Consider the following 22,723-nt stretch of genomic DNA (forward strand, 5'->3'; position numbering starts at 1 on the left):
ATTTTATAGATGAGGATACTAGGGGTGAGATGTTAATTGATTTGTTCAAGATCACATAGCTAGAAAGTATCCGAGATAGGATTTGATCTAAGATCTTTTTGACTCCAAGTTCTATATTCTCTCTCTGTTTTGCCACCAAAAGCTCACTAAGAGAGTCAGTGGGGAGAAAAGAAGACCCAGGATACAGACACGAGAATATTCATAGTTAAGAGGTTGGACATGGATGATGGTCCAGTAAAAGATTGGAGACAAATCTGACAGGTAAGAGGAAAGGCAGGAGAGTAGTGTCACAAAAAGCCAAGTAGGAGAATAGTCAACAGTATTAATGCTAAAAAATATCAATTAGGAAAGAATAAAAGGATTTCCAGATAGCACTAGGGGACTAATTGAGTTCATATAACATAAATTTGTGGTGGACCCTGTCAACATAGTTGTGTGACTTTAGCAGCTTGTTTATAAGAAAGAAGAAACTTTGCTAAAATGAATTTCTTAGTGCTGTCATAGACTTGATTTTTCACTGGATTTAACCCTGACCAAAAACTAGAATTTTGTGTTAATGATATGGGACTATGAGGGACACCTATACTACATTCTGGCAATGAAACATTTGCAAAAGGACAAGCCTAGAGAAAACTTGCTTAGTGAGTCAATATTTTTATGTATATATTTGAGTCACCCCTCTTGTTTAACCTGTATGTGAAATTCTGGCATAGAGTGATACAATAGTTTTCTTGAAGTTTGATGATATTAAGCTCAAGGTCTCATTTTTCTTTCTTGTAAGTTGTTGATACTTGACCATCTTGCTTCATGAATAATTTGAAAGGAGGATTGAAATTAAGATTAAAGGTAACTATAACAGAAACTGTTCCAATATTTTGGGAAGTAAAGCATTTACCTGGTATGGAAGAGATATTTTGGAGTATTCTTTGGAGGCTTTAATTACCACTGAGGTTCATAATCTTCTGGTTTCCTGATTGCTTTGGGGATCCAAATAATGGAAGTTAACAAAAGCACTTCTTCTCTATTTATGACTTTTATTTGAGGTGGGAATCATATTTCTTGTTTTCCTAGTCTTCAGATTTAATTATTTTAAAAACTCTCCCTAAAATTATATGGTAATAATTGTAACGAATAAAGTACATTAGTCACTCCCACGTAAATTTCTAATATACTTCTGCGAAAGATTAAATTCCTGCCAATTAGCATAACTTCATTGATATTTCCCTAGCTTTTCAGTTGGACCTGTAATGTCTGGTATTCTTTGTCAAATGAACTGGTATTCATTAAAGTATCAATAAAGCTTCCTCTCCACATTACCATCACTCAGAATTTTAGAAACTGGTAAAACTGGTAAAACTGGAAAAATATATGTTCAGTCATTTTAGTTTGGCAAATATGTAGTTGCTTAGAAGAACTTCTGTTTACAGAAACTGTTATTTATTAATAATTTCTTAACAGCACTCGTTAGAATTTTTCTATAGATCTTGAGATAAGCAGAATTTAGCTGTAATAGTTGTTATAATCAAAAGTGAAATAAAATATGAAAGAAGGTATAATATCAAAGAGAAAGTTCCCACTTTATCTCTGTGCCTGAGTAGATAAAAACCCAAGAGACAAATCAAAATGAGATAATATATGAGATTTAGGCTATGTTTACCTAGTGGGAAAATTAGTTTGCTGAAGACCCTGAAAAGCAATACATTACTGGATATCTGAGGAAAGAGGGAAGAAGCCATAATATTCAATTATCTCTATAAATGTAGTTTTAGGGCATAAGGAAATATGTTATATTTAGGACAGACATCTACTCTGTAATGAGAACATGTATTAAAATATTATTTGTCTACTAAGTGACCTCAAGGCATCCCTGTATAGCAAAATGGTAGGAGCGACTTGAGATTGGTTAGTAGAACAATAACAGAAGGAAAAACAGAGGAATCATCATCAGGATTATGATTCACTGAAAGGTCAGGAACCCTTGCTTGGAAGGAATCATGTTGAGCTCCCAAGGGAAGAAATTATTCAGGATAGTCTTAGATGAAGGCTTTACTGCTGGCATCTCTACTATGACTTATTAAAGGCTTGACCCTGAGGAAACCATATGTCTATCAATTAGTAGTCAAGGACTCCTGGGGAACATAAATTCTTAGAAAGGGTTAATGTACGATACTCAGGCTATACTTAGCAAAAGATCCTGCTGGGTAATACTAGCTAGCTAGTAGAAACCCTTCCTTGGATAATGTCAGTGTTACTCATTTACACAAGTCCTCTCATTTTGAGATCATAGAAAGGCAGTTAGGGACCACATGTATTGGTACTAAATCCTCATCAAACTCATCTCCAAGGCCAATAGAACATATATTTGTGAATACATCCACATGATAAGGATATCATCAATCAATCAATCAACATTTATTAAGTACCTATATTAAGTACCAGGCACTGTGCTAAACTCAGTAAGATACAGTAAGAGACAAAAGTAGTTCCCATCCTCAAGGAACTCCCCAGTGAATGGGGGGAGACAACACACAAACAAATATACACAAACCAAGCTATATAAAGAGTAAATAAGAGATAATTAGCAGAGGGAAGACATTAGAATTAAGAGGGATGGAGGAAAGCTTTCTATAGAAAGTAGCATTTTAGTTGATACGTAAGGAAACCAGGAGGTCAGTAGTTGGAGTGGAGGAGGGAGAGCATTCCAGGCCTGGGGGACAGAAACAGAGGATGCCCAGAACTCAGAGATGGAGTGTTTTGTACTTGAAATAGGCCAGGAGATCAATATCACTAGATCACAAGATAGGCATTGGGGAATAAGAAAATGGAAAGGGAGGAGGGGACTAGGTTATAAAAGTCTTTGAATGACAAAACAGTGCATTTTGCATTTGTTCTTGGACTCCATAGGAAGTCTTTGGACTTTACTGAATAAAAGGCTGAAAAGATGAGACTTTGGCTTTAGGATAATCACTTCAGTGGCTTGAATGTAATATTGGAGTTGGGAGAGACTTGAGGCAGGCGGACCCACCCAGTAAGCTATTGCGATAATCACTGTGTGAGGTGGTGAGGTCCTGCACCAGAGTATTGGTAGTATCAGGACAGAAGAGGCCATACCTAGTATAATTATGTAATAGCATGGAAAGAGTTTAGCAACGAGAAGACGAAACATGGCAATAAAAAGTAGGAGGGAAAAAAGGAGGCGAAAAAGGAGGAAGAAACAGAAGATGAGGTAGCATGCTTTCACCCATCTGGCTAGAGACTTGAAGGAATGCAGGGGAACTCTAAAGTAAGAGCCTGCAGGGATAGAACAGGATAGAGGAAATTGGATCTTTATGGTTGGGACTGTACACATTCTCACCCAGCCACACCCCAGTCTTCTATTGTTCCTGGTCCTGTTTCATTCCAGCCCTTCCCACTTTGTTAATAGTTTCTCTTAGCTAATAGTTTGCTGTTAGTTTCAATTTTGTTAGTTCACTCTGTCACATCACCAGTGTCTCAGCCCTACTTAGTCGAAACTTCTCTTCCTGTTTCCCTTCAGAAAACTACATTAAATTTTTTCCCTTTACTTCTTCTCTGGGTTGGGGTTGCCATCTAAAGTGGAAGTCTCTCCAACATTATGAAAAGCAATATTTTTTTCAGTTTAGTTTAGTTTAGTTTAGAGTAGCACCTAATATTTTCAGAATAAAACAATTTTCTATTATACAATGTTCCTGATTTATAAAGACTGTTATGCTGGCATGTGTCACTCATGTAGACATCATCAGAAGTATTTTTAGTGTTCACAACTATTCTTATTAATTATCTTAATCCTGTTTAGAGAAACTAAATTTCACTAAATGATACATTCTTTTCACCCATTGCTTCAGTTATGTCAGTCTACTAATTGACTCTTATAGTGGCTTCTCAGAGAACAAGAATTAGAACCAATATTCTTGCTCTCTGTGTCAAAATCTTTTACAAGTGAATATCTCATTCACTGAATTTGTCCTATTCCCTGACTCATCACCTCTCCTTTTTAAAGCAAAACTGTTTGATGATCATTTTATCTAGTCTACCATGGGGCACTAGATCTATATGTAGGTGTCCTTGATCTTAACATCTTAAGAGGAAACAATTCTTAGATACTTCAGAATTTTAAATATTTAATTGGAATAAGAAGATAGAATTTTGAGCATATTCCAATTTAAAATAACAATAGTATGCATTTTAATATCACTTTGTACTTTTTCAAAGTACTTTCAAAATCTCATTAACTATTATACAAATGCATATAAACATGTAATATATATTACATATATGTGTATATATATGTATGTGTCATATATGTCATTCTTCATATGAGAAAATGATGATAATTCTGACTCTTAAGTAGAAGGATTCATTGTTACTGTTATCTTCAATAGTGGAAACAGATTCAATATGGTCCCTTTCTATCCCATTAAGACTGATGACATGAAAATGCAAGATAAGTTAAAATTATATAACCAAACACAAAAGAAGTTTATTACCTGTTTTTCTGTTAATTTGTGTTAAGCAGCATACATGATTATAAAAACCATTTTTGTAAGTTTTTATGTGTGAGTTTTTTGATAGGATCATAGATTAAGAGTTCGAAGAGGCTTAGAAGTGATTTAGTCCAGCTGTATAATCTTTCAGAAGAAACTGAAGTCCAAAGAAGTTAAAGGGCTTGCCCAATATTTCACAAATATTAAGAAGCAGAGCTAGGATAGTAGAGGATATTGTTCAAGATAGATTATAAAAGAAATTAGTCCATTTAATTAGCCCATTATGCTAGATGTGATGATATAAAAACTTAGAAACAAATGTTCACAGTTTTAGGTTTGAGTTTTTCTCATTGGTCAGAACTTTAGCTTGATTTTCTTCCCATCCTAAAAGTATATTTGTTGATATATAACCCAAGAATTTGTAATTCTTCCTTTTATGGGAAATTTATGCTGAAAAGGCATTTGAGATACCACTACTTCATTTGGAAGGTGATTTTCAAGAAGGTCAGATTCCTTGGTCTAGATTTATCTCATATCTGGAATAAATAAAAGTCTAGTGGCTTTTAAACTATTTCTAATCAGTGAGCAGCTGCAAGCTAAGGTCTTGATCTGTAAGCTAAAAGAACAGAAGAGGATAACACTACCAGTCTTAAAAGACTAGCTTTAATCATTCCTTTTTTGGACCTTGCAAAACATGTTCCAGTTGTCTTTTCTCTCTTTATCATCACCATCTTGGAAACTTTAAAACAAGGCATCTTGAATCTTTACATCATGGTTCTGACTTGGACATGAAACCTCTCTAGTTAAGTAGAAAGGGCTAGTTTTCAGCAAGATGTTGGGGCTGAAGAGGAAAACTTTATGCTGCCTACTAGCTTAAGCCATGGGTTTCAGTTTTTTAATTAAACATTTCAGTAACATTGTCTAATACAGGAGACCCTTCTTTTATTTACTTTTTTCCACATGACCTCTGTTTTTATGAATGCAGTTAAGAAATAGGTTGGCAGGGAAACTATGATGAAACCTATTAAGTCCTTCTTGTCTTCCATTCTCATACTAAAATGCAAAGTTGGTTCTCAGCAGTCTCCACTTTCTATCTGAATCCTTTCTGAATGAAGGTTCTTGCGGCTGCTTATTATTCTTTTAGAGGCTGACACCTATTCTCTATTCTCCTTAACTTTGAATATCATTTTTCAAGCTTTCTGTGAAGTGCAGTTACACTTCTATGAAGAGAATCCAACTGCCGGTCTTGAAAAATTCTTTGAAACCAGTAACACCAGGTGCTCTGTTCAAGAAGGGAGGGCAGGCTGTTCTATATAATGTACAATACAACATTTGTTCTGAGGCAGCATTGGATTCACACACACACACACACACACACACACACACACACGGCCTCAATAGCTCAATGTTTCCCATTAAGCATTCTAAAGTCTTCAGAAAATGCAAGAAAACTTAAAATACAGCATCAATAAATGGAAAAATAGAAAATAAATATTTTAAAAGGACTCCAAGTTTAACATAGTTTATCATAACATTTTTAATAGAAAGGAAATAAGATGAAGTTATACATTAGATTAGCAAACACACAAAAAAAATCTCTTTACAAAAAGAGAACATATATTTCATATGTGTAGTTTTTAATGGAACTAATTTGTCTGCCATCTGATAAAGATAACATATAGGAAAAAGAATTAATTGACAATTAGAGGTTTTTCCAGTATTTTCTCAGTATAATTTATTCAAGTCATCTCCATCTTTCAAGAGAAGGTCTTATAAGGAAAATGATAGCTATAAATAAAGATATTTTCAAGGTGAGGATGATCTGTTATAACAATATGTTTATCATACATTTATAAATATCTGTGTACATTTTTTAACAGAAGTGACTACTTTTTTTTCAATTTTTATTCTGCCTTGAATTTCAAGGAATTAGAGAAAAGAGAAGTTGTCAGAGAAGTCTGCTGATTCCCACCCTATAGCTTTGAGAACCATACCTGATGAACTTTTGAATAGGGAGCAGCAGGTCTATAGTAAAAACAAAGATGTATTTTTAAAAGACTCAATGTGTTTAAATTAAATGTCAATTGTCAAAATTCATTTAAAGATTTCATATTCCTTCACCTATTTAATATTATCTTTGTTAGACTTTAATTGTATTTTTTTTTCCCCCTTGAGGCTGGGGTTAAGTGACTTGCCCAGGGTCACATAGCTAGGAAGTGTTAAGTGTCTGAGACCAGATTTGAACTCCAGTCCTCCTGAATTCAAGGCTGGTGCTCTAAACACTGCGCCACCTAGCTGCCTCCTAATTGTATTTTTCTATTAACATTTCTCTTCTGACATACAAGGCATCTCAAATCTTCATGCCTTGAGCTTGCCTATGATTCACATATTCTGGTAACAAAATTTCTCACTATGAATCAGAATGAAAGAATCCTGCATTTGGGAGGAACTTCAGAAACAATCTTTCTAGGTTCAAATCACACCTCAGAAACACACAGTGTGATCTCTGAGTCTCTTCTATAAAATGAGAATAATAATAGGGTTTTTGTGAGGATAGAATGAGTTAAAGTATGCAACATACTTTGTAAATTTCAAAGTACTATATAAATCCCAACTATTACTCCTACTAACAATAACAACAACAACAACAATTTACAATCTTAGACTTCTTCTATAAGTGGTTATAATGGCTTTAGCTTGACCACTTAAAAAGGCAGGGAAGCCATATCTTCTTCATTCATTAGAGAAAAATTCTAATTATGAAAGAGGTTTTTTCCTTAAATCATACCTACACCTGCTTCTCTGAAACTCTATAGTTTAGAGGAGGAAGACTACTTAAGTCATTACCTAGTTTAAACCTTTCATTTCACAAATAAAGAGGTCTATCTGGAAAGCAAAGTCAACCAACATTTAGTGCTTTGCATGCTGCAGTTACTGTGCTAAGCACTGAGGATACAAAGAATGACAAAGAACAGCTCCTACTCTCAAGGAGCTCATAATGGAGGAGACGAGTGAATAGTCACATACAAACAAGATATATACAGGAGCAAATCTTAGAAGTTAAGTTGGTTTGTCCAATATCATACAGAGTAGTTAAGTGGTAGATTTTGACTTAGGTTTTTTAAATCAAAAATCTGATGCTCTTTATTACTACTGCTGTGGCCAAGTACAAGTCTAATTCCTCTTTTATATGGCAACTTTTACAATGCTAAATAGCTATTATGCAGGCTAAACATTCTCAGAGCTTTCAAATGATCTTCAACTAGAATAATCTTGAGATTCTGGTGAAGTTACATCCTATGTAGTCTAAATCTTATTAATGATCTTAAAATGTGGTGTCCAGAACTAAATAATACTTCATGTATGGTCTGACCAGAGCAAAGAACAGCAGGGCTGTCACTTTCTTCCTTCTGCCTTTTTTTTTTCTAATAGAGAGCTATCTATCTTCAGGGACCTGAAAGATTATCATGTAGAAGAGTTATGTATCAGATCTGTGATTGGCCCTGTGAGAACAGAATTAAAGGCAATGAAAGTTGCAAAGAGGCAAATTTAAGTTTAATGTAAAGAAAAGAATTCAAATAATTAGAACTATTTAAAAGTAAATTGTCTATCTTAGGAAGAAATAGAGAATAAAGAATAGAGAATAGAGAATAAAGGTCTTCAAGCAACAGCTGGAGGACCACCTATTAGGGATGTTATTGTGAGGATTCTTTTTTGGGTTGGGTATGAGCTATAGACTGCTGAAGTCCCTTCTGGCTCTGAGATTTTGTGACTTTTACTGCAGCCTACATTTTTGTTGTTGTTGTTGTTGCCACAACAGTGTTAAGTCATGCTGAGTTCATAGTCCACTAAAGCCCACAGATCTTTTTTCACACTAACTGCTGCATAGCCCTAGCTCTTTCATCTTACACTTACAAAATTTTGAACCAAAATGTAACTAGTTTGTAAAGATATTTTTACTCTTTCAAATTAAAACTCACTCTCTGAGCTTTGTATCAGCTACAAATATGACAAAGTCTTCTACTCAAGTCATTGATAAAAATGTTAAACAACACAAAGGCAATCAGAGATCCCAGAAATGCCTTACTAGAGATCTTCGTCTAAGTGGTTTTCAATTTTATAATCACTACTATGGATCCAGCTTTTCAGTTAGTTTATTTTTTAATAGTACTTTATTTTTTTCCAAATACATGCAAAGATAGTTTTTAACATTCACCTTTGCAAAACCTGGTATTCCAAATTTTTCTCCTTCCTTTTCTCCCTTCCTTCTTCCCTCTTTCTCTTTCCCCTCTCCAAGTCAGCAAGCAATCTGATACAGATTAAACTTGTATAATTCTAATATTCCATATTCATCACACTGCACAAGAAAAATCAGATCAAAGAGGAAAAAGCCACCAGAAAGAAAACAAACAAACAACAACAAAAGTGAAAATACCATTCTTTGATCAAAACTCAGTCCTCACAGTTTTCTCTCTGGATGTGGATGGCATCCTCCATCCCAAGTCTATTGGAATTGCCTTGAATAACCTCATTGTTTCAACTAGTTTCAAATGCAACTAACTATATCATCAGTTATCTCTCTCCTTCCTGTTCCTGATAGCAGGAATGACTCTATCAAGGCTTTGAAGTATGTAAATGAAATTATCTTCATTAATAGAGGTATTACTGTATCTAATTTCATTTTTCTTAACTTTTTCAAAAACAGTTTTGGGGGAAGGAAGGAACTCACCAATTAATCTCCCTATGCTATTATTTAAAAAAGCTTTTTCCTATTTCAATCCTTTACATGTTCTTATTCTTTCCCAGATAAAATTCAAAACATCCTTGTTTCTTTCTGTCTTTCCTGACAAAAATTTAACAGAAAATGCCATTCAAATGAAAATCTCTAGGCTCCTCATTCCAAGTATATTTCATTATATCTTTTTCACATTGCCCAAATTTCTATTACCTTGGTATTTATTTCCTTGATTTCAATATGTATTGAGATGGACACTGTATAGAACTTGTTTAACAGTATAAATATCTGGGACAGAAAATATGAATGTACAATGAGTCGTACCCAGAGTTAAACAGAAGAATAGACTGGTATGCTTTCAGAAAAAAAAAAAAAAGCTTTTAATATCCATCTTTTTAATACTAACATTCTACTAGTGTTGTAATATGGCAGCAAGATATTGACTACAACTGCCTCTAAAGAACCAAAAATGAGTTATCATACAGAAAGAAATGCAAAAGCACATGAATATGTGTGACCAGAACACAACATATATTCAATGATGAATTTTAAAGAACAGGACTAAAATCCATCATCAAAGAGTTGTATTATTCTTGGAAGTTAACAGAAGAAAGAAGAGATGTTTAGATATAAACAATGAGGGAAAACAGTTGACAGTTGCAATGCTAGGAGAAAGGCCTCTACATGAAGTATATCTTCTTTTGAAAAGATGAGAACAAGATGGGCATACATGGACAGCTTGTGATCTACATTTTTTTGGTGGTAACTCTAGAACTTAAATGATCACAGATTCATTTAGGCATTTGGCTATTATTTTAAATTTTATTGAGACCATAAAACAATAGAAAAAAGTCTTGCACAAAATTTTCTAACTTAAAAATTAAAAAAAAAATAGAAAAAAATGTTATTTGCGATAAGTATGTCAGATCAAAATTTGACATCCAGAATTTTCACAGAACTTATACATATCTCTGAGGCTAATAATATATTCACCCCAATGGAGTAATAGTTAAGAACATGAACAGACAATTTGTGAAAGAATAAATACAAGCTATTAATAACTATGTAAAATATCCTTAAATGAACTAATAATAAGATAAATCCAAGCCAAGAAACTTTAAATTATTATCTTATACGTATTAGGATGGTAATTTTGGACCAAAAAGATAAAACCCTTTAGATGGGCTGAGAAGATGTGGGACAAAAGTTGACAATGAGTGGAACTATACACTGCTACAAACATTTTTCAGCGAGGTATGATAAAATAGAATTACAAAACAGAAAAAAAGGACCTATTTATGAAAAAAAATCACAGATAAGCATAAAAGCAAATAAACTGGAAACAACTAATAACCAATAACTCCGGTAAATAATAATAAAATATATTAATGTGATATAATTCAGGGGTATAAATAAGTATGATTCATATAAGGAAATATGGAAAGATTAATAGAAGATGATACAGAACCAAATCATCTGAAATAGAATTGTACACTCACTAACTATAATAATATATATTTTTAAAAAAAACAAGAAAACAGAATTAAAGATGATCTAATTTTCTGAAAAGCTATCAGGGGACACAAAACAAAAACTTTCTTTTGCTTATTTGCTAGTTATTTTGTTTGATATTCCCTTCTTAGAGGTTAGGCTTTACATTAAGATTTTACCCATTGTTTTATATGTTTACTCTTTTAAAACATTAATATTAAGCTTTTAAGTTAAATTACTAAATAGATCCTATAAATATTCAGTTCGTGAATGAAAGACAATTGAAAGTTTATTATCCTTAAAGAAAATTAAATCTACTCTTTCAAAAAACAATGAAATAAGGAGGGGATAGGAACAGCAATCTAGGATGCAATAGGTAATAGGAAAGGGGGTAAGATAAGGAATAAATTTTTTGTATTGATTTTTTGTATCAGTGTGCTTACTTTTAATGTTAGAAAATTCTTCAGGCATATACTTTTGTATTTTGCAATAATACAATTATTATATTATAACAGTAAAAGTTAAAAGGCTTTGCTTGATCAAAATTTTACATATATATATACACACACGCATATATGAGTCCATTTTGAATCTTCCCAGACCACAATATATCATAACCTGGCTTTATGTCTTAGAGATATATACAGTTTCAAAAATTCACCCTATGATCATAGATTTAAGACCTGAAGGAATTCCTTCATGCTTCCTGTGAAGGAAAGATGAAATAACTTAATGAAGGCCCCATAGTAGCAAAAGTAGAACAAGATTAGAACCTGGGTCCTATGATCCCAATCCAATATTTTTAGTATATCATGCTGCCTTATCTATGTTTTTCATATTTAATTTTTTTATCTTTTTCAAGTATACCTTCTCAATTTAGTTTTGAATTATTTTTCATCTCCTTCAAAATTTGAGAATTATAATATATTCTTCTTCCACTATCATTTTGAATTTTTCTCCCTTCCTCCACAGGGATCACTTTGCACTGATTATTGACAAATCCAGATTAAATAATTCTACACATTTACAATAGATTTGAAATAGCTGTATCTTTGTATTGCTATTATAATGATTGCCTGGCCTTCTTATGTTCTTTCTTTATGGTCAGAGAAGAAATGCTTGGGAGGAGATAAAAACAACACAATTATTGCCAATCACTTGCCTCATTTTCCATTTTAATTCAATATTGTAACTGAATTTATATATTTATAAACACAAAGTATCCTAGAGTTTTAGCATTTGATTTTGTTGATCACCCCATATTCCTGTATATTCTTTCTTCCTTGTGTTTTCCTGACATTGTGCCCTCAGGATTCTATTATTTATCTGACTATTCCTCAATCTTCTATGGCAGATAATCATTCATGCTCTCCTCTACCCAGCATTTGTCTTGTGTTTTCTCTTCTTGCTATATTCTGTAGAGAGCCACAGACAGTGGGGATACTCTGGGTGAGGTATAAGACCCTTCAGCCCAGAGGGGACCTGCTGACAATGTCTGGTTCGACTCCCCAACTTCCCTAAGGGCTCTCAGCCTTCCAGAGAACTTGGGAGGGGGATGTGACAACTTGTATTCTACTTGAAATAGAGATACTTGCAATAAAGAGGCATTTACATATTAATAGCAAGGTGCTTATAGTTAGCACGTGCCCAGTGTGCTGTAGTGATATAATTGTACTAAGGTATTTAGATCTGAGAGAACTTGAAATGAAAGGACTCCATGTTTGACCATCCACATGGATCCCCACCTCATCACTTCTCCTCTAAGACCAAGGACTCAGGCTGATTTTTATCAGCAGCATCCACCATGGAACCTGGCATATGGTAGACAATCAATAAAGTTTGTTGAAGTTAACTGAATCTTCAACTTTATCACTGACATCTCTCACTGAGAACTGCCAAATCAAAATGCTGATCTGCCTTACCTATTTATTGAACCATGAGCTCCCATAATCTTCTTATGAACAGGATGGCTTTTGATAGGTAGTTTAGATCTGCCTTTTATTGGACTTTTTGTTGTTGTTGTTTTTTCAGTACTTTTAAAAAATATTTATTTTACTTTAGATTACATGTATACATTAATTTTTAACATGTTTCCACATAAGAAAAATCAAAACAAAAGGGAAAAATCACAAGAAAGAAAAAAAAAGGTGAAAATAATATGCTTTGATTCATATCTAGTTTCCATCGTTCTATTTCTGGATACAGATGGAATTTTTCATCTAATTTTTATTGGAATTGCTTGAATCACTAAATTGCTGAGAAGAAGTAAATCTATCATAGTTGATCATCATAAATCTTGCTGTTGCCATGTACAATGTTTTCCTGGTTCTGTTCATTTCACTCCATATCAGTTCATGTAAGGCTTTCTAGACTTTTATGAAGTCAGTTTGTTCATCATTTCGTACAGAACAACAATATTCCATTACATACTTTGCCACCACAAAAAGAGCTCCTACAAACCTTTTTGCATATATGTGGGTATTTTCCCCTCTTTTATGATCTTTTTGGGATACAGACCCAGTGGTGGCACTGCTAAATCAAAGAAATGCACAATTTTATAGCATTTTAGTCATAGTTCCAAATTGCTCTCCAGAATGATTGGATCAATTTACAACTCCAACAACAATGCATTAGTATTCCAATTTTTTTTATATCCCCTCTAACATGTATCATTATCTTTTCCTGTCATCTTTGTCAATCTGATATTTCTGAGGTGGTACTTCTAAATTATTTTAATTTGCATTTCTCTAATCAATAGTGATTTAGAGTATTTTTTAATATAAGTATCTTTTCTTGGACTCTTTAAAATTATCTGAAATTTCATACTTAGAAATGGAAATGAGCAACTTATGAAAAGAGCTTGTTGAAGAAGATCATAGAGAAGAGTATTAAAGAAATATAAGGGTTAGTTTCCTAAATAAAACAGAAAATAATGGACTAGTGGATTAGGATATAAAAAATGATGCTTTATCCTTTATCTTCCTCAGAACAATTACTTGCATATAGTAGGTGCTTAATAAGTGTTTCCTGAATTGATTTAAATTCTTGGGGCCTGTATCCAAAATATAATGATGAGCTTTTGGGACCTATCATAACTGATGAGTACAATCCATTTCTGGGAATCCTGGAATGAATGATACCATCAAAAGAAACCTGGGAAGAATCTCTAGGGATTAAAAGGGGTACATGGAATGTTTTCGCCACTCCTGCCAATTAAAGGGCAAGGATTTTAGAAAGAAAAGAGGATATGGGAAGTCAACAGCTGGCTAGGAAGTTAAATTTCTGATTTCAGCTTTCTAGAACATGGCTGGGAAAAGGAATACATTTAACAAGTATTAGAATAAATGTTTGCCTGAAGACTCACTGAACTAATAAAGGGAATTTATTGGAAAACTGCCAAATTGGAATGTGTGGCATGTGATAGATATAACAGAAAAGGATGACTGGGAGTTGAGATGCCCAGTAATTAACAGAAAAAATTCTTCAGAAGGACAGAAATGATACTCATGGCCTCATATGTTTATACACAATGAAGTGTAATAAAAAAAACCTAGATGGTACAATGGATAGATGGAATGCCAGGAAGTCTGGAAGTCTGGAGTCAGGAAGATCTGAGTTCAAATCTGGTCTCAGATACTGGCTATATGACTGGAAAGGTCAATTAACCTTTTTTCCTTAGTTTCTGCATAAAGTGAGCTTCAGGAGCTGGCAAACCAATGTAGTATCTTTGCTAAGAAAAACTCAAATGGGGTCATGAAACGTTATAATCAAGGCTGAACAACAGCATCAAAATAAAAGTGAAGATGATGAAAAAGCCTTTGACTACACAAGTACTTTCAAGATTTTCAGAAACATGTTAATGGCATGTGATAGTGAAAGGAAGTTTTTCTTTTAACAATATATTAGATTGGTGTTGGTGGTGGATTGTAGAGAAGAATTGGAATAATAATATGTTTTGAGAAGATATATGGGATTATCCACAAGTCTTTAATAAACTAAAACTGTGCTAAGGTTTTTGAGACATATATAGATAGCTCTCTGAAAATCTTGGAATTTAAGAGCAAGAATAGTGGAAAGTGGTGAATGAAGGCAAAGAAAAGGAGAAGGAACACAAGTCATGTCTTTGTGAGAATGACTGCCAGGACAGCTGGAAGAAATGGATGACAAATTCCTAAGGAAGATAATAAATGGGCAAAGGATAAGGATACAATTGTGCTGGGGAAACAAAAATGATCTAGATATCTGCTAGAGGTATGCTTAAAAGTACAGTGTTTGATAAATGTTTGAATTACCTTATTGATAACTTCTTTTGAGGGTAGATGAAGCAGTGAGAAGAGCTTTAATTTTGGACCAAATTCTGATGAACTTATTGGAAGAACTGAATGAATTTTAAATGACTTCCCAATAGGCTAAGAAGGGGAAAACTGGGCATAGTTTGGTGATGTTCTAGAGATAGAAGATGAATTAATTTAACAGGAATGAGAGATTCTCAAAAATGAAATTCTGATGATGCACTTATAAATACTTCAAGTAAGGAAACTAATGTGATTACAAAATGAGTTTAACTTTAAAAGAATATATACAAAAGATAGGAGGATAAGCACTTGACATATGTGAATATAAAAGATAGCACAGAACTAGATTACCTTTCAGACCCCTTTTAAGGATCAAGTTCTATTACTTTATTTTCTTTAAAAGAGGCTTCTTTTTTGTCTTATTCCTAGTTTTTTTATATGGAGAGAATTTGAAATTTTTTGAAATGTTTTCCCTAACTGCAGTATTCTTCTTATTTCACAAAAACATTAAATTGTAAAATAGTTCTAGATTAGTGAAATCTACCTACCACACTGCTTCTGCAAGAAAATACATTAGCTGTCTCATGAAAATGTTCGCCTTCTAATTCCAACTGAAAGCATAGTATAATGCAAATAATATTAGACCTGAATTAGAATAATACTAGTTCCCTGGCCCAGTAGTAAGTCAGAGAGAACTAGCTTCCTCCACAAAGCTTGTACATAGAGATGATTTGATGGTAGTATAGTCATCACACAACATACCTAACTTCATTCTGTGGATGTCACATAGGTTGTCAGTTTGGGAGGAGGGATACCATAAAAAAACAGTATTGTTAGAGCCAGTGGTCAGTAGAGGGAACTCAATATTAGGTGAGCTAGAAAGGAAAATTTCAGGTCAAATTAACAATAAGCTGAAAGCAATGACAGTGTAATGGAGTAGTTCACCTAGACAAATGGCTGAATCAGAATTTTCAAGGAGAATGCATATAGTACTTCATCAAAAAAAAAAAAAAGTAGATGTAATATGTCTCCCATGATCCTTATTTTCTCCATCTATGATTTTTCATCACTTTCATTTTCACTTCGTTAGCAACACACTAGCAATCTTCTGATGGCTCAAGGAGCTTTCTTCTTCTTCTTCATAAAGATCCACTTGTCATTATGAGTTACATATTTACAGGGCTCTATTTTCTGCTACTACTAAAGTGATAAAATAATTTGAGCAAATGTACTAATAATGGTTTAATTGCCTTTACTCCCCATTAGTATTTTCAATTTTGTAGCATCCTTCAATGCCTTAATCAAATGGAGTAAGTATGATGGGAATTTTAGGCATCACTGAGCAGAGGTAATGGAAGAGATATTGTTGAATAAGGAAGTTGTAGTTAACATCTTTCAGCTTTTAATACAAAAATAGTTACCTAATCTGCTTGTGTATAAGACTCATCTTGAAAACAGAGTTCAAGAGTGATAATGAAGCCAAAAAATACAAATCACTGAAAAGTCAAAAATAATAGGTTTCTTTTTTCCTAATCAGTGAGTTTATGAGTGGGAAATCAGTCAAAATGCAGAAGGAAAAGAGAAGTATAATATGCAAAGAAGATATGATATTAGGTTGGTATAAGCTTTTCAATTGGGTAACCACTGATCAATAGCCACTCTTTGCATAGAGATATTTGCTATGAAATGAAGGCACTATAGGACAATGAAATCAGAGGAAAGCACTGATTCAGAATACATTAAATACAATGTTCTTGGCTTGCTTCTTTTCCAGTGAAATAAATTTTTTTTGGCTTGTGTACTTAACAAGAACACAATTTAATTGTGTGTCCCATTAAAAAACAGAAAATGAATACAATAAACACCATCCCTACAACTAATGTTATATGCTAAAATGAAAACTTAGGGAATGATTATTCACAATATGGAAAGTTACCAATTTTCTAAAAGTTTCAAAATTCCTTTAAATATCTTCCCTAGTGTATTTAAAGTATTAGTTAATTTTTACAAGCATTATTTTAAAATAAATTTGTAACTTGTTTATTAATGTTCAAAGCTGTTAAATAAAGGATATGTGTATAACAAAGGTAAACATTTCAATATTCTTATTTGGATCAGAAAAACTAAAAATATGCCCATTTGTAAATAAAGAAGCATGGAAGACTCAATTTCCATTCCTATTATATTGAAATATATCTTTATAGCCATAACTAAACTCTTTTTACACAAGGAAGAATTAATTACAAATTGAACAATTCAAAAAGTGACATAAATAAGATTTTTAGTAAAAAAACTATATCAAGATGCAATTCAGTATCAACTTTAAGAAATGAAACAATGTGCAATAGGATTTTTTCATAATTCTTGCTTATTTGGCAAATAACATTAAGTAATAAGGAGAGTACATATAAAAATGATGGAGGCTCATTCCTAAAATAGTATGACAGTACTGGCAGTTTTAAGAAATGTCAGTGATGATCTTAATGATGTTGGCAATGAAAATTGATATTACTGATAAACCTAAGTAATATTTTGAAAATTTTCTGTATTGAAACCTTGCTAGGAGGCAGCAGTATAAGGAGTAGAATATAGTGCCAAGAATAAAAGTCTTGAATTTAAGGGTTTTGATATGATATACAACAGCTATGCGACCTTGGACAAGTCATATAGAACTCTACTTATTTATCTATAAAATCTGCCCTGATTACATCATTGTATCATTATTAAGATAAAAAGCTACACAGTACAGGAAAGTGCCTTGAAATCTGTAAAGTATTATTCAATTTAATGCAACATAAAATATCATATGTCTACTCTGTGCAAAACACTAGATTAAGTAATGGCAAAAGATCAGACAAACTATTCCCAGACCTTTATCAAAAGTCTCTACTAACATAGATCAGCAACTACTCTGAAATTTATAATCTAAAAGAGTTGTTGGGCAGGCAATGTGCCATAAGGATAAAAAGCTAAACCTAGCACGAGGATGATCTGAGTTTAAGTCCTGCCTTGGACACATATGACCTTGGTCAAGTCACCTAACTTAATCAGTATCCTTAGTGCCTCTAAGACCAATACTGATGGTAAAAGACAAAATAATTCGTGCTAAATAGATTATAAAGGTGAAAAATACATTTTTTATGTGAAGTTCAAAGGGGATCAGAGAAATCTTCATAGAAGAGTTGTAATATGATTTGTGCTTTAGAAAAGAAAGGTTAACAATTCAATAACAGAAGAGGAGGAGGGAGAAAAGATATTCAAGGCTGAGAGAGCAGGATAAGCAAAGGCATTAGATGACTAAGAGCACAAGCTTTTTTTAGGACATAGAGAGTGGATTAATTTGGCTAGAGCACAGAATGAATACAAGAAAGGAAAAATAAGAAGTAGAGTTGGAAAAATTGGGAGGCACTAGACTGTGGATGGCCTTGAATACCAGGAAAAGGAATAGGGACTTTATTTTTTAGGAAGTATAGAGCCACTGAAGATTTCTGGGTAGAGAAGCATATTGAAATCAGGTACGTGTTAAAAAATATATATAAAAAAAGATTATTCCAGCAATGACATATGGAAACTGAAATGGGGTGGGATGAGTGGAGGTGCAAAGGGCTATTGTAACAGTCCAGTAGATGATAAGAAAAGTAGTAGTAGTGTTGACAGTTATTAGGAAGTTACCACAGAGAAATAAGTAGAACCAATATTATTTGATAACTGAATGACTATGAGAAATAAAAGGAGAGATTTTGACTTTTCAAAGATAATGATAAGATTCTGAACTTGGGGAGCATGGTAAAATATGATGGTACCACTGACTAAAATAGTGGTGTCAGACAAAAAAACAGCTTAAGGTGGAAATATAACAAGTTCTGTTTGAAACATGGAGTTTAAAGCTCTGAATGGAATTTCAGGTAATTGGAAATGAGGGTTCAGAGCTCAGGAGAGGTTTGAGCTAAATACACAGATTTAAGAGTCATTTACATAAAGGTGAGAGTAATGAATGAATTTAGGGGGTTAATGTAGAGAAGAAAATAAAAAAAAAGGCAAAAGAGAGAATCTCAGGGAAAAGCCTCTCCAAGGGATTGGAAAGAGAACAGAGAGCAAGCCAAGACAAAATAAAAATAGTAAGAAGGCAAGAGAAGATCCAAGAGTGTATGTTATTTCTGTCGTCAACAGAGTAAACAAGATTTGGTAGGAAGAAATTGTCACCTGTGTCAAATAATTCATATGAGGCAAAATTGTTCCAATAATTAGAAGCATCTTAAAAAACAATGGGTTGCCCCAGAATGAAACTATTATTGAGAAATTTTAAAGCAGAGGACTACTTGTCAGGTGCTTTATAGAGAAGACTCTTGCTCAGGTATAGGTTAGATGATGATCTCTAATGTAATTTTCAATTCTGAGATTCTATGAAATGCCTGTAAAAAGTATGGGTTTGAAGAGGTTGTAGACTTAAATTCATTTCTATCCTTTGATATAGAAAAATGACTCAATCAAAGTTTTGAAGCTAATTAACACAAAGTCAGAATTAAAACCCAAGTTTCCTTTTTTTCTAGGTTCAATGCTCCATTACCTCACTATTGTCAAGAAAATAAATAATGGCAGACAAGGGATTCTTTATTCTTTGTAACAGAATTGTAATACAGTAATGCTCCACTTATGTCAAAACTCTGAGTTGTATCCAGATCTCATCACTTTGTTATTCTCTCCATTGGTATAGTTAAACACTCTAGCAACACTTTTAATGCTGTGCAAACATTGTTTACACCTTTCTATAAATCCTCCAGAGAGAATCCACTCAAGTTGAACTGTTTTCTTAAATTATTTTAACATTTTGTGAGTTGTAGTATAGTACTGAAATGGCTTATTTCTTATTCCTCATAAGTGAGGCACCTCTTTTTCTAACCATGTATATTCTGGACAATGTCTTTTATGTTACTTGTCATATGCAAGTCATTACTGCTAATAAGATATTGCAGCCTTCTTATACCCATGATGAACTTTCCATTACTCTTTGGGTACTCTTTTACTTTCAATTTTTATACAATAAGAATCTTGGCACCAGGATTCACAACTAAATTGGAGATTATAGATGTCAATTGGAACCAGTGGATGTTAAAATGATTCTTTTTTTGTGTGCATGTAGCAAAAAGCACTTTGGAGTCACAATGTATGGCATATTCCCTAAATATGATTTATATCTGATCTCTATCTCCTAATTCAATTCTGATCCCAGTCAATGTCCATATGTAGGATCAACATAAAGAACTAACTCATTTGAAAGGTGTTTAATTGTATACCTTAATCTGAGAAATATTCCATTTATTTTCTACTTTTTTCCATATTTTCCAAATAATTTTATAATGCATTAAAAGGGCTTTGCAGTAGTCTAGAGCTCAAAAGAATCAGTATGATATATATTAATAGGCATATTTGGAGAATGTTTCTATTGATAGGGAATTCTTATTCTACTTAGAATTTTCACACATGATTTAGGTGCATTGATGTCTCCCTGTTTTATGACTTATTTTATAAAGAAACAGCAGAACACTGAATAAAATATGTTCATAGTCACTATTCCCTCTGTCATAGATTTCAAAGATAGGGAATACTATGGAGGAAAGATAATCTTATATTAATTTCTACAGAATCCATGTAGCTCTGACTAGTAATTGGGGTGGGGATTTGCTGTACAAAATAGCTTAAATCTAACTTTCCCTATGAAAACAGGACTTCTTATTCTATAAATTGCTTCACAATCTCCAATCTCTGTGGGTATGGCTCTTCCCTCAACCCTCCACAAATTTCACTTAAGTATTAGTTCTGGAAATATATATTCTGTATAGAGTATATACTCTGTATAGTATTATTGTTAGAATATCTCTAGATATTTATAGATACATATAGCATATATATATAGTATATATAGATATATAATAACTGTAACAAGATTGTATAATATACTATAACAATGATGTCACTGTTGTGACATAGTTTTTTATTGACAGAACATATGCCTGGGTAATTTTTACAACATTGTCCTTTGCATTCACTTCTGTTCCAACTTCTCCCTTCCCTCTTTCCACTCCCTCCCCTAAATGGCAAGCAGCCTTACACATGTTAAACATGTTAAAAATATATCCTAGATACAATATATGTGTGTAGATATGTACAGTTCTCTTGTTGTACAAGAAAAATTGGATTCAGAAAGTAAAAATAACCTGGGAAGAAAAACAAAAATGCAAGTAGTCCATATTCATTTTCCAATGTTCCTTCTTTGGGTGTAGTTGATTCTGTCCATCATTGATCAATTGGAACTAATTAGATCTTCTCTTTGTTGAAGATATCCACTTCCATCAGAATACATCCTCATATAGTATTGTTGTTGAAGTCTACAGCGATCTTCTGGTTCTGCTCACTTCACTCGGCATCAGTTCATGTAAGTCTCTCCAAGCCTCTCTGTATTCATCTTGCTGGTCATTTCTTACAGAACAATAATATTCCATGACATTCATATATCACAATTTACTCAGCCATTCTCCAGTTGATGGGCATCCATTCATTTTCCAATTTCTAACCATTACAAAAAGGGCTGTCACAAACATTTTGGCACATACAGGTCCCTTTCCCTTCTTTAAGATCTCTTTGGGATATAAGCCCAGTAGTGACACCTCTGGATGAAAGGTATGCACAGTTTGATAACTTTTTGAACATAATTCCAAATTGCTCTCCAGAATGGATGGATTCTTTCACAACTCCACCAACAATGCATCAGTGTCCCAGTTTTCCCACATCCCCTCCAATATTTGTCATTATCTTAGCCAATCTGACAGGTGTGTAGTGGTATCTCAGAGTTGTCTTAATTTGCATTTCTCTGATCAATAGTGATTTAGAACACCCTTTCATATGAGTAGAAATAGTTTCAATTTCATCATCTGAAAACTGTCTGTTCACATCCTTTGACGATTTATCAGTTGGAGAATGGCTTGATTTCTTATAAATTAGAGTCAATTCTCTATATATTTTGAAAATGAGGCTTTTATCATAACCTTAAACTGTAAAAATGTTTTTCCAGTTTATTGTTTTCCTTATAATCTTGTTTGAATTAGTTTTGTTTGTATAAAAGCTTTTTAATTTGATATAATCAAAATTTTCTATTTTGTGATCAATAATGACCTCAGTTCTCCTTTGGACACAAATTTCTTCCTCCTCCACAAGTCTGAGAAGTAAACTATCCCATGTTCCTCTAATTTATTTATAATCTTGTTCTTTATGCCTAAATCATGAACCCATTTTGATCTTATCTTATCTTAGTGTTAAGTGTGGGTCCATGCCTAATTTCTGCCATACTAACTTCCAGTTTTCCCAGCAGTTTTTGTCAAATAATGAATTCTTATCCCAAAAGTTGTGGTCTTTGGATTTGTCAAACACTAGATTGCAATAGTTATTAACTATTTTGTCCTGTGAACCTAGCCTATTCCACTTAACCACTAGTCTATTTCTTAGCCAATACCAAATGGTTTTGGTGACTACTGATTTATAATATAGTTCTAGATCAGGTACAGCTAGACCACCTTCATCTGACTTTTTTTCCATTAATTCCCTTGAAATTCTCGACCTTTTGTTCTTCCATATGAATTTTGTTGTTATTTTTTCTAGGTCATTAAAATAGTTTATTGGGAGTCTGATTGGTATAGCACTAAATA

The 22,723-nt window shown here is 33.1% G+C and overlaps 1 protein-coding gene across 8 annotated transcripts in view; it reads right to left on the minus strand.

Moving 5' to 3' along the window:
• Positions 1–22,723, minus strand: part of STAU2 (staufen double-stranded RNA binding protein 2) — a 454,831-nt gene that overhangs the window by 103,225 nt on the left and 328,883 nt on the right. The gene's annotated exons all lie outside the window — the stretch shown is intronic.

The sequence above is a fragment of the Sminthopsis crassicaudata genome, chromosome 1, assembly GCF_048593235.1.
Source record: "Sminthopsis crassicaudata isolate SCR6 chromosome 1, ASM4859323v1, whole genome shotgun sequence".
Classification (NCBI taxonomy): Eukaryota; Metazoa; Chordata; class Mammalia; order Dasyuromorphia; family Dasyuridae; genus Sminthopsis; species Sminthopsis crassicaudata.